The sequence below is a fragment of the Meriones unguiculatus genome (genome assembly GCF_030254825.1).
Source record: "Meriones unguiculatus strain TT.TT164.6M chromosome 16 unlocalized genomic scaffold, Bangor_MerUng_6.1 Chr16_unordered_Scaffold_43, whole genome shotgun sequence".
Taxonomy (NCBI): domain Eukaryota; kingdom Metazoa; phylum Chordata; class Mammalia; order Rodentia; family Muridae; genus Meriones; species Meriones unguiculatus.
In genome coordinates, this window is record NW_026843701.1 from 408,241 (window position 1) to 418,339 (window position 10,099).

Sequence of the window (10,099 nt, forward strand, 5' to 3'; positions counted from 1 at the left end):
ATATAGGCTGTCTTAGAATGTAAACAGTGCCCTGAGCACACTTATTCTTTCCCCTCAAAAGAGCTGCTGAGTACCCCTGATGTGCCACATTCCTGGTGTTGGGTACGATCTGCCGAAAAGGATCGACCAGAAGTGAGGCTTTCTTTGAGAGTGATGGCCAAGACCATTCCATGAAGTTGGGCAGAAGCCTTCATGGGCCATGCTTCCTTGACAGTTGGAGGTAGGGCCTGTGAGCCCATGGTGCGGTCCTTTCAGAGGTGTGGCTGTATGCCTTAAGCATGGCTGGCCAAAGAGGCAGTTTATGGTTCTCAAAGGGGTGTGGTCCTGTAAAGGGGATAAGGTGGCAGGCCTGAGTGTGTCTCACCTCAGCTGGAGGAGAAGGTGAAATGAAGCTGACTTTCCAGGACTCTGGCCCCTCCTGACGTCATGGACCAGTGTGCCTGAGTCATGGGCCCTTCTCACAGTTGGTTTCAGATGCAGTAAAGCCTAGGAAGACAAAGTCTCTGCTTCCACCTGTCCCCATGCCTGTTATGCATCCCAGAAGCCCGAACATGCAAGGAGAGTTGACAGGGACACTGAGGGCAGTGACCTGGGGATGATTCACAGGGCCAGACTGATGGACCAATGCTAAGTGTGTTGTAGAATGATTAGTGTTTTTAAAACAACAGCGTTGTTTAACTATGTTTATAATAATACCATTTTAGGATTATTATTATCTGCTATGGAATTGTAACCTCTAGATATATATGCATGGTATAGGCAGCACCTAACATATGCAAGAATTAATAAAATGCCGAAATTTCATGGTGAAATGTGCCCTCTTTATGTTACTTAGATATTGTGCAAAACTGATTTTTGAGACAGTTTTCAAGTGTGGCATACACTTGTCAATTAGAATGCATATATATATATTTAATTTTCTATATGTGAGTATATCCCCCGAGTTATTGAGTTCATGCAGATGAAAGTCCAGTTGATCTCTTCCCTCAATGTACCTGGCAACACCAGATTCTTTATCAGGACAGTATAATCTCTCCTCTTTCATGCTCCAACCTTGTATTCTCATGGCATGCCCATCCAGGCATCAGAAGCCCAATGGCATCCTTGTGCCTGGTAGAGAGAGGAGAAGGGCAGGGAAACCTGGCTATAGCTTAATTCTTGTGCAAACATGGAGTCACAGGTGTGTGGTTCACTTTGATTGTGTGCTTTAGTGGTTGTTTTTTGTTTGTTTTTGTTTGTTTGTTTGAGAGATCCTAAAGGCTGCTATTAAAAGTTCTTCAGCTCTTGATCCTTCTTCCTCTGCCCCTTAAATCCTGGCATGACAGACTTGCCTGAGCCACACCTGGACAATGAACTGATTGTTCTGTGCTTTTCATTTGTGGTCATAACAAATAAACGTTGTTGGTTCTGCTCTTTTCTGGGTTTGGGTATTTATGAAAAGCTAGCTCCAAAGAATGGGATAGAAAGTATACCATCACCTTTTTCCAGACAGGACCTGGAGAGCAGGAGCTGTAGCACACTGGTGGATATCAGTCCCCAAAACTGCAAAGGGAAAGGGGTTGGAGGACTGAGGTAATTTCTTTTCTAGATTTTTAGAAGGATTTACCAGTGATCCTATATGTTACCTGAAGCCAGGTAATATATTGCACACCTATAACCCAGCATTCAGAAGGCAGAGGCAGGTGAATCTCTGTGGGAATTAGATCATCCTGTTCTCCATAAAACAATCCCAGGCTAAACATGGCAAGTGATATGGCTTAACAGGTAAAGGAGTCTGGACTCCAGCCAGTTGGTCTTAGTTAAATTCCCAGGAACTCACAAGGTTGAATCTGGGAACTGACTCTCACTAATTATTTTATGACCCCCACAGGCATACAGCAGAAAACATATGTTCTGCTATGTGTGTTTGTGTGTGTGTGTGTGTGTGTGTGTGTGTGTGTGTGATTTTAATTACATAAGAGTCAAGAGGCTGGCACACTCAAGGCTTATATCTCTTGCAGCCACAGGTACACATAAGCTGACAAGTCTGTATAAACATAATCAAACATGCACCCTTCCTTACATATTTGTTGTGTACAAGCAAGTAGCAAATCAAAGCATTTCTTTACATCAAGACTGAAATGCATGGCACTTCACAAATGGCTAATATTTAAATAAAATGGAGCCACACCATTTCTGCAGCAGTCCAAGAAGATGAATTCCTGATGAAGTCAGTGTCTGAATGGTAATGAAAAATATCCACAGATTAAAGAAAAATTTATGAGTTAATTTATTACTCTAAGAAGAAAGAAACCCTTGCAAAGAACAGCACACATTTCAGAAACTCTACAGGAGATTCTTCCACCTCAGTTTGTAAATATTTATACAGTTTCATTTTGGAAGAGAAATTCTACAACAATTTATGAATGCTTAACTATACAGACAGTTAAACTTGGGACCATAGATGGCTTACTTTGTTAATTACAAAGTCTCACATTAATCAATAGAAAAAAGACGAATAGCCAAATAAGCATATATGATTGCTTGTGGTCCAAATGTTTAAAGAGAGGTGAATCATTTAGTCACCTCTGACTGAGGACATCCTGCTGAATGCCTTTGGGGAAAGGCGTAGCAAAGTGGCTGGAAAACTCTCAAGTGGAATCTTGCTCCTGTAATTGACAGGCTTGTAGCATCAGGAAAATCCATGGTCCCACATACCTCATTTTCCCCAATAAGTCCTTACTGTTTTCAAACAGCAGGGTTCAGCATGGAAATAACACAGCTTGAGTGAGAGCAATCAGGCAGAATAAGCAACATTCCGTCTTCCATGTTTCTCATGCCAATGACCAGATTAATTGTCTCATTTCTGACCTCAAAAGATCTGGAATAGAGGCATATCTGCCCTCTTCAAAGATCAGGATTAGAGTGGGTCTTTCCATTACATATGAAAAAAATCCCTCACAAGTATGCCTAGTTGATTTGATAGTACTTAATTCCAATACTGACAACCAAGAATAGCCATCACACTCTGAGTTCTTCAGAGGTACCACTTCCTCACCTTTTCTTTATGTCCACTGCCACTTCAATAGAAGCATAGAAATGGCAGCTATATAAAAGCCTATCCTCCTTCCCCATATGGGACCCACTGCCCTTGTGACTGATGATTGTTCATTCTAAGTCCAGCCGGCTCTGGAATTCAGCCTTCAGGAGAAGACATGGGGCACCTGAGAATACTCCAACTGTGCACTGCTGGGAGGCCTCCAACCCAAGAGATTCCCCCTCACCTATTTCCTTTCTCTCTCCCAGTCTGCAGAAAACACATGTGATCTCCATCCTCATTCTCTCTCCTACCCATCTCCTACCAAGTTGCCTTCCTCCATGTACTTCAGATATCTGTTTTATTTCCTCTTCTGTGTGAGATTCAAACAGCCTCCATTTGTCCTCTTTGTTAACTATAAGCTTCTTTGTGTCTGTGGATTGTAGCATGCTTATCTGTACTGTATGGCTAATGTCCACTTGAAAGTGAGCACATACCATGCATGTCTTTCTGGGATACTTTTTATTTCCAGCATTGCTTTCCTCTAGTACTTATGTCTTTTTGTTACATTCGCCTTTCATATGTTTCACTTAACACTTTGTGTTATTAATTCCATGAAGAACAATCAGCTTTGACTTCTCTAGAAAAAAAAGAATGACACGATAAAGTCATTCAATACTTTGTCTTGAAGTTTTTAAGCAACACTTGCAGTTGGGCATTACATAGGAATTAATCATGTAGTGGAGGGGCTGGGTTCTCCTGTATTTTTGTTATTACTTCTGATTTTGTATTGGGCTTGCTCATCTGGATTTAATTTGTTAATTCTTTCTGACACAATTGTATTGAGTGCTTTGGTTTGTGCTTGGCGATTCTTGCTTGGATGTTCTTAGAGCTTCTTTGGTGTGTGCTACCTGCATCTCAGTTTTGCAGAGAAAAATGGTGCTTATTTTTAGGTGGGATAAATGAGGTGATGCTAAAGGATGTGAGGGATATCTATTCTGATCTCACAAACCATACTCCAGGATTTACTCTGTGGGCAGGTTCAGAAAGGTACACATCCTCTGATCTCATGAGCCAGGATATCTGCATATACACTAGCAGGATCTGAAACTTAGTCCTCTGTGTATGGACTGTTCCAAAGAATTAGCATGCCTCATGCCTCACAGGGTTTAAAAGTTAGGCCTTCCTATGGGGCTTCAGCTTTAGAAGAGGGGATATGTAATATAACCTGGTACCTAGGTCTCTCTCTCTCTCTCTCTCTCTCTCTCTCTCTCTCTGTGTGTGTGTGTGTGTGTGTGTGTGTGTGTGCGTGTTTGTTTATGTTTATGTCTGTATGGGCTTCTTCCTTTAAGAATGTTTGTAATCAGCAGGACCTGAAACATAACTGTGTGGTGACTTGTGGCTGAAGGCTAGAAGATGCACAGCAGGAGATGATACCCAGCCTATTATATGTTAGGCTATGGCAGTATGGAAAGGACTTTTCTAGTAAGACCTGTCACCTAGCAATGTGTGTATCTATGAATCATGGCTGAAACAGAAGAGATAAAAAGCAGAACCTGACATGTGGCTTGTATGAATATGCGGGTTCTGTTGTAATGGAGGGGAGATGTAGCAGGATGGAACTCCTAGCTGGGTACTTATATATATATGGCTTAGCTAGATGGAGAAGGAGTATGTAGCAGGACATGACAGGTAGACTTGTATGTATAAGTTTGGCTTTCCCTTCATGAGAAAGGGAACCAAGCAATCTCAAGCCTGTATAGCTGTTCCTGTGTAAAACTTTCAGGCATTACCTAGCTGGTCTTGATATCTAATTAAGGTTGGGGGCTCTGTCTGCAGGAGAGGCAGTTCCTTGCAGGTGAGAAGTGCTCTGTGTGAGAGGGGGAGAAAAGGGAGAGAAGAGGGTTGAGGTGTAGAAAGATGGAGGAAGGAAGGGCTGGCCAGAGAGAGACAGAGAGAGACAGAGAGGGACAGAGAGTTAGTTAATGCATATATATTGGGATTTGCTGAAGGGAAGGGAGAATCAAGGAGGCCCTGACACTAAACCCCATGAAAGTATTCAGTAGATATACACTAGATTTGGCTGTGTATTTGTGGAAACATACCAGGATCTGATACATGGCCGTATGCATGGCTTTCATTGTAGATTTGTGATATAGAGAAGGACTTGCCACCTACCTCTATATGTGTATGTAAGCTTTGTCTGTGAGGAAGAACACACAGTACCTGATGTCTAGTAGTGTGTGTGTGTCTCTGTGTGTGTGTTTAGGTTATGGTGATGATATCTAGTGCTTTGTGTGAGAGGGGCAGAGAGGAGGAAGAGAGAGGAATAGATGGAAAGACAGAGAGAGAGGCAGAGAGGGATTGAGAGAAAGAGAGTTTATGAGAGTTTCTATGTTTAGGGCTTTGCTATAGGGAAGAGAGAATCAAGGAGGCCCTGACCCCTATCACTGTGTACATATTCAGGGTTATATTTCCTGGATTTGGCTGTGTATTTGAGTGAACTTATCAGGAACAGATACCTAGCCATATGTGTGTCATTAAGTGTAGGTTATAGATATCTAGAAGGACTTGTAACCTCCACACATATGTGAACATTAGCTTTGTCTGTGAGGGGATAATATTCAGGACTTGATACCTAGTAGCGTGTGTATGCCTGTGTGTGTGTGTGTGTGTGTGTGTGTGTGTGTGTGTGTGTGTGTGTAGAGGACAGCCTTGACTATGGTTATGATACCTCCTCTACCTGAAGGTACTCTCTTTCTACTCTCTCCCATCAACCACACTCAGTTTTTATGTAATGGAATTTTGCTATTCAGAATCAGGAACTCAGAAGGCCCTGACACATTGCTCTGTGTATTGTATTTGCTTACCTGGGAGGAGGAAACTTGCAGGACCTGACATCCAGGTGCTTGTGGAATTTAATGTAGGGATGTAGGTATTTAGAGAACCTGGTTCCTAGCCATACATGAGTTGAGGCTTTTCCTGTGAGGGGAAGATGTCAGGACCTGAAATATAGTCCTGTGCATGAGTGCACAACTGTATGTGTTTTTATGGCTTTTGATAGGGGACATATAATCCTGTTCATGAACATACTAACACATGTTAGTATGTTGTTGTTGGTGGTGGTGGTGGTAGCATGTGTGTGTGTGTGTGTGCGTGTGTGTGTATACATCCATGTGTTTTCATGGGTTTGGTTGTCAGCTAGGGGACAGCGAGAAGGACCTAACATTGATCCTATGTGCACCTGTGACACAGGCTATGGTGGAGGGTATATCTAGCATGAGGTTATACCTAGCCACACATGTGTATATAGAGCTTTGCTACAAGGGAGGTGTTAACAAGTATGATCTGACACATGGCCATAAATTTGGCCTTTGACTGTAGATCCTGTTAGTTGCAGTGGGGTTGGGTCTTGGCATTAATGGAGCAGAAATATAGGACGTGAAACCTAGTCATGTGTGTGTCTATGTGTGTGGAGGAAGGATTGGCAATGGTAGAGGTAGTACCTAGCAGGCCCTAAGACCCAGCCCTGTGTATTGTGCTTCAGCTCCAAGGGGAGGGATACCTTGAAGTGGAAATTTCTGTTTCTGGGAAGAATGAATTTTGTCAGGTGTTGTACTGCTGCAAGCTGGGCATGTGATGGTTTGCCAAGTTTGGCTCATGAGAGGGCATGTGATGTTTTGCTGTAACCCCTCAACTGCAAGAAGCATGATTTTGGTCAGCTGAGAAAATCCATGGGGAACTTTGAGGAAAGGACATATATAGAGGCCAAGACAGAATAAGACACCACTGTAACCTTTCTCTCTGGGAAGTCAAGTGTGGAAAAACAAAGATGAGCACAGCAATATTGATACAAAAGCTTCATCTCAATCTTTCTTGGCTTCTATATATGCCCTTTCCTTAATGTCCACCCATGGAGGTTTTCAGCTGGCTAAAGTCAGAGCCCTCTCTCCTGAGGGGTCACAGAAAACATCACATGCCCATCTCATAATCCAACCTGGGCAAAACATCACATACCAAGCTTGTGGCAAAACATCACATGACACATTCAGTCTTCAAAGAAAGCAGAAATTTCCACTTCAATACCTAGCTAGATACCACCCACTTCTGTGCATGAGCTTGCATACTTGTCACTTTGTGATTGTGTGTGAGCATGCATGCTTGTCACTTTATATGTGTGCATGTATGTGTGATTTTGGGGTAGCTGTGGTTAAATAGGGTCCATGTAGATGGATCTAACACCTAGCCATGTTTGGAAAGTTGGCTGTGAGAAAAATAAAGACAATAACATTTAGTCATCTGTGTCTGTGTATGTGGGGCTTTGGAAGTGGGTTAAGGATTACCTAGCATAACCTGATCCTGAGAGGTATGTGTTAGGCTTTGGTTCTAAGGAATTACTATGTGGCCGGTATGGTAACTGCTAGATAGTGTTAGGAAGTGTGCATGGGCATTTGTGGTTATGTATATATGTGTGTGGCAGATTGGCTATGGGACAGGCAACGGCTAGCAAGATATGGCACCTAGACATATATGTATAATATGGAGCAATCTGTGGAGAAGGTTACTTAGCAGGAGCTGAACCACAGCATTGAATGTGGGAATTTTATTGGGGTGTTATAACTAGCAGGCCCTGACTGTATGTGTGTGTGTGTGTGTGTGTGTTTGACTGTAGGTAGGGAAAGGACCTGACACTTGACTGTGTATATGGGGCATTAGCTGTAGGGTTATACCTAGGAGGACCTGACTTGAAACTTTGGCTGAAAACGGGCTGGAAACCTAACAGTACCTGATACCTGTGTGCTGAGTCTTTGGCTGTGTGGTGTGGCACCTGACACCTCACCGTATATGTGATTGTGGGGCTGTGGCTGTAAGTGAGGGCACACTAGCAAGAAATGTCATCGAGAGATCTTGGAAGGGGCCTACTGTTCCAACCAGTATTGTCCCCCTTTCTTTCACCCAACACTGAATGGGAGATACACTGGAGTCCTAATATAAACCATTGTATGTGGAGCTGCAGTGATGTTTAGGCTGTGTGTCCAGCAGATCCTGATTCCCAGCAGTGTGTGCACATGGGTGCCAGGAGTGAGAATTGTGCACTTGGACTGAGCACTGTGTGGTGGGTAGCAGGGTGGTGTACAGCAGGGACTTATTAGTGTATGTGGCATTGCAGGGGAGGAGCTTCAATCACCTGGGACACACCTAGAGATCTCCGTGGGGCTTTTGAAGGAGCAGACAGCACTCATGAACCTCATGGTATGCCCTGCAGGCCCATATTTTCGCAACACTCTGCTCTATATTAAGCCTTGATGCATTTCCTTCCCTTGCATCTGAAACCTAGATTTACTGCTGATGTCAGACCCTAAAGACACCTTAACCAACAACCCCACATTGACTGCTGCTTTCAAACTTCATTTCTATCCAAGTGCACCCCATCTCAGCCTCACATTCATTGCTAGGTAACAGCAGTGAAGCACACTCTCTAAGCCTTCACTACATACACACGTGCACACACACATACATAGACATACACATGTGCACACACAAACACACAGAGCTCTTTAAAACATCAACACCACTGCTTCACATGAAGGGCTATATATCAGGCATTGCTGGACACCTTGTACCCTACAGAAACTTGATGGGTGTTGAGTCTTCTTGACCTAGAAATCTCCTGACCTCTGCCACCTATCATAACCTGCTGTGTTCATGATATTCCAGGGCATTTCCCAGCAACCCCCAGACAGAGTCATCTCAGTGTGAAGACCTGCACCCCTAGAGGCCTTACTAGATACCCCACCCTACTGCCAACACTCCCCTGCAATGCCAGTCATGAGGTCCCTTGGACACTCCTTCCCCTGTCACCAGAGCCTGAAATGCACTGTTTGGTTTCTGGCCTTGCTGGACAAATCCTAAGCCCTTATGCACTACTATGTATCAGCTCCTTCAGGAATCCCAATACTAAATTGTACACAATTCCTGACAACAGGCCTTGTCTAACAAGCTTCTCTTCCTATACCTGTCCGGAAGGGATGCTAATTTTCAGCCACACTAACACCCCATGCTACTTTCTACCGCAGCAGAATGGTGGGTGTTAAGGCTCGAAGCCTAGTATTGTGTGCATGAGTGCAATGTGCACAGAGTGGCAGTGAGGGCCTGATGCTTAGGAGCTTGCATGTGTCAGGGACAGGGGTGTCTGGTAGAGCCTTAAATATTGCAGTGTTGTTGGCCAGTAGCATATATTGGGGCAAGAGGTTGTCAAGGTTGTACGATACCTAGCATGTCATGTGGGCTGGAAGAGTGGTATTCAAGTGAACCTGATACTCAGCATTTACATGTCACTGCAGTTTAGGAACGGCATAGTGTTCAGTGTGGCCTGGTAACTAGCAGTGGGGCCTGATACATGGAAGTTTGTAGGGATCAGGCTATGCTGCTCACCCCACCCCACTGTCCACTATAACACTGTTATAGTGTTATCATCAGATGCAAGAATGTCAGAATGCCCAGCATGTCTGACATCCTCAAGTTTATATTTGTTGATTTGATGTGTTATCCAGCAGGCCCTGATACTCGCACAGTAGAATGTTGTGCTGCAACCTACAACCAGCAGTGTGTGTGCATCTTCAGTAGTGTGAGAGTCAAGCAGGGCCCAATAGCTAGGCATGTATTTTGGGTTCAGTTGTAAGAGACAATCTTACATAACCTGCTAAATAGTAGTTGATTTGGGGTTAGGTGGGGGATATTAATGATCCAATAGCTTGAGATAAATATGAGGAATGTGTGAGGGTTTGTACAGTAAGGCCTGATACCTAGGAGTCCATGTGTGGTTTGAAGGGGAGACAAGATTGGTACGACACTTAGAAATGAATTTGAGGTGTGTGTTTGTGTAATTTTGTGAGTACATGTGTGTGCCTGTGTTCCCACACACATGTGTACGAGTGCATGTATGTTGTTCAGCAGACCACATGAGCTGCCAATGGAAGTAAGGTGATATGGGTGTGGTGTCCAGCACTGGATTATACCTAGTGTTGTATGTCAGAGCAGGAGGATTCCAGGAGTGTTTGAACCAAACAGAAAATGTGTGTC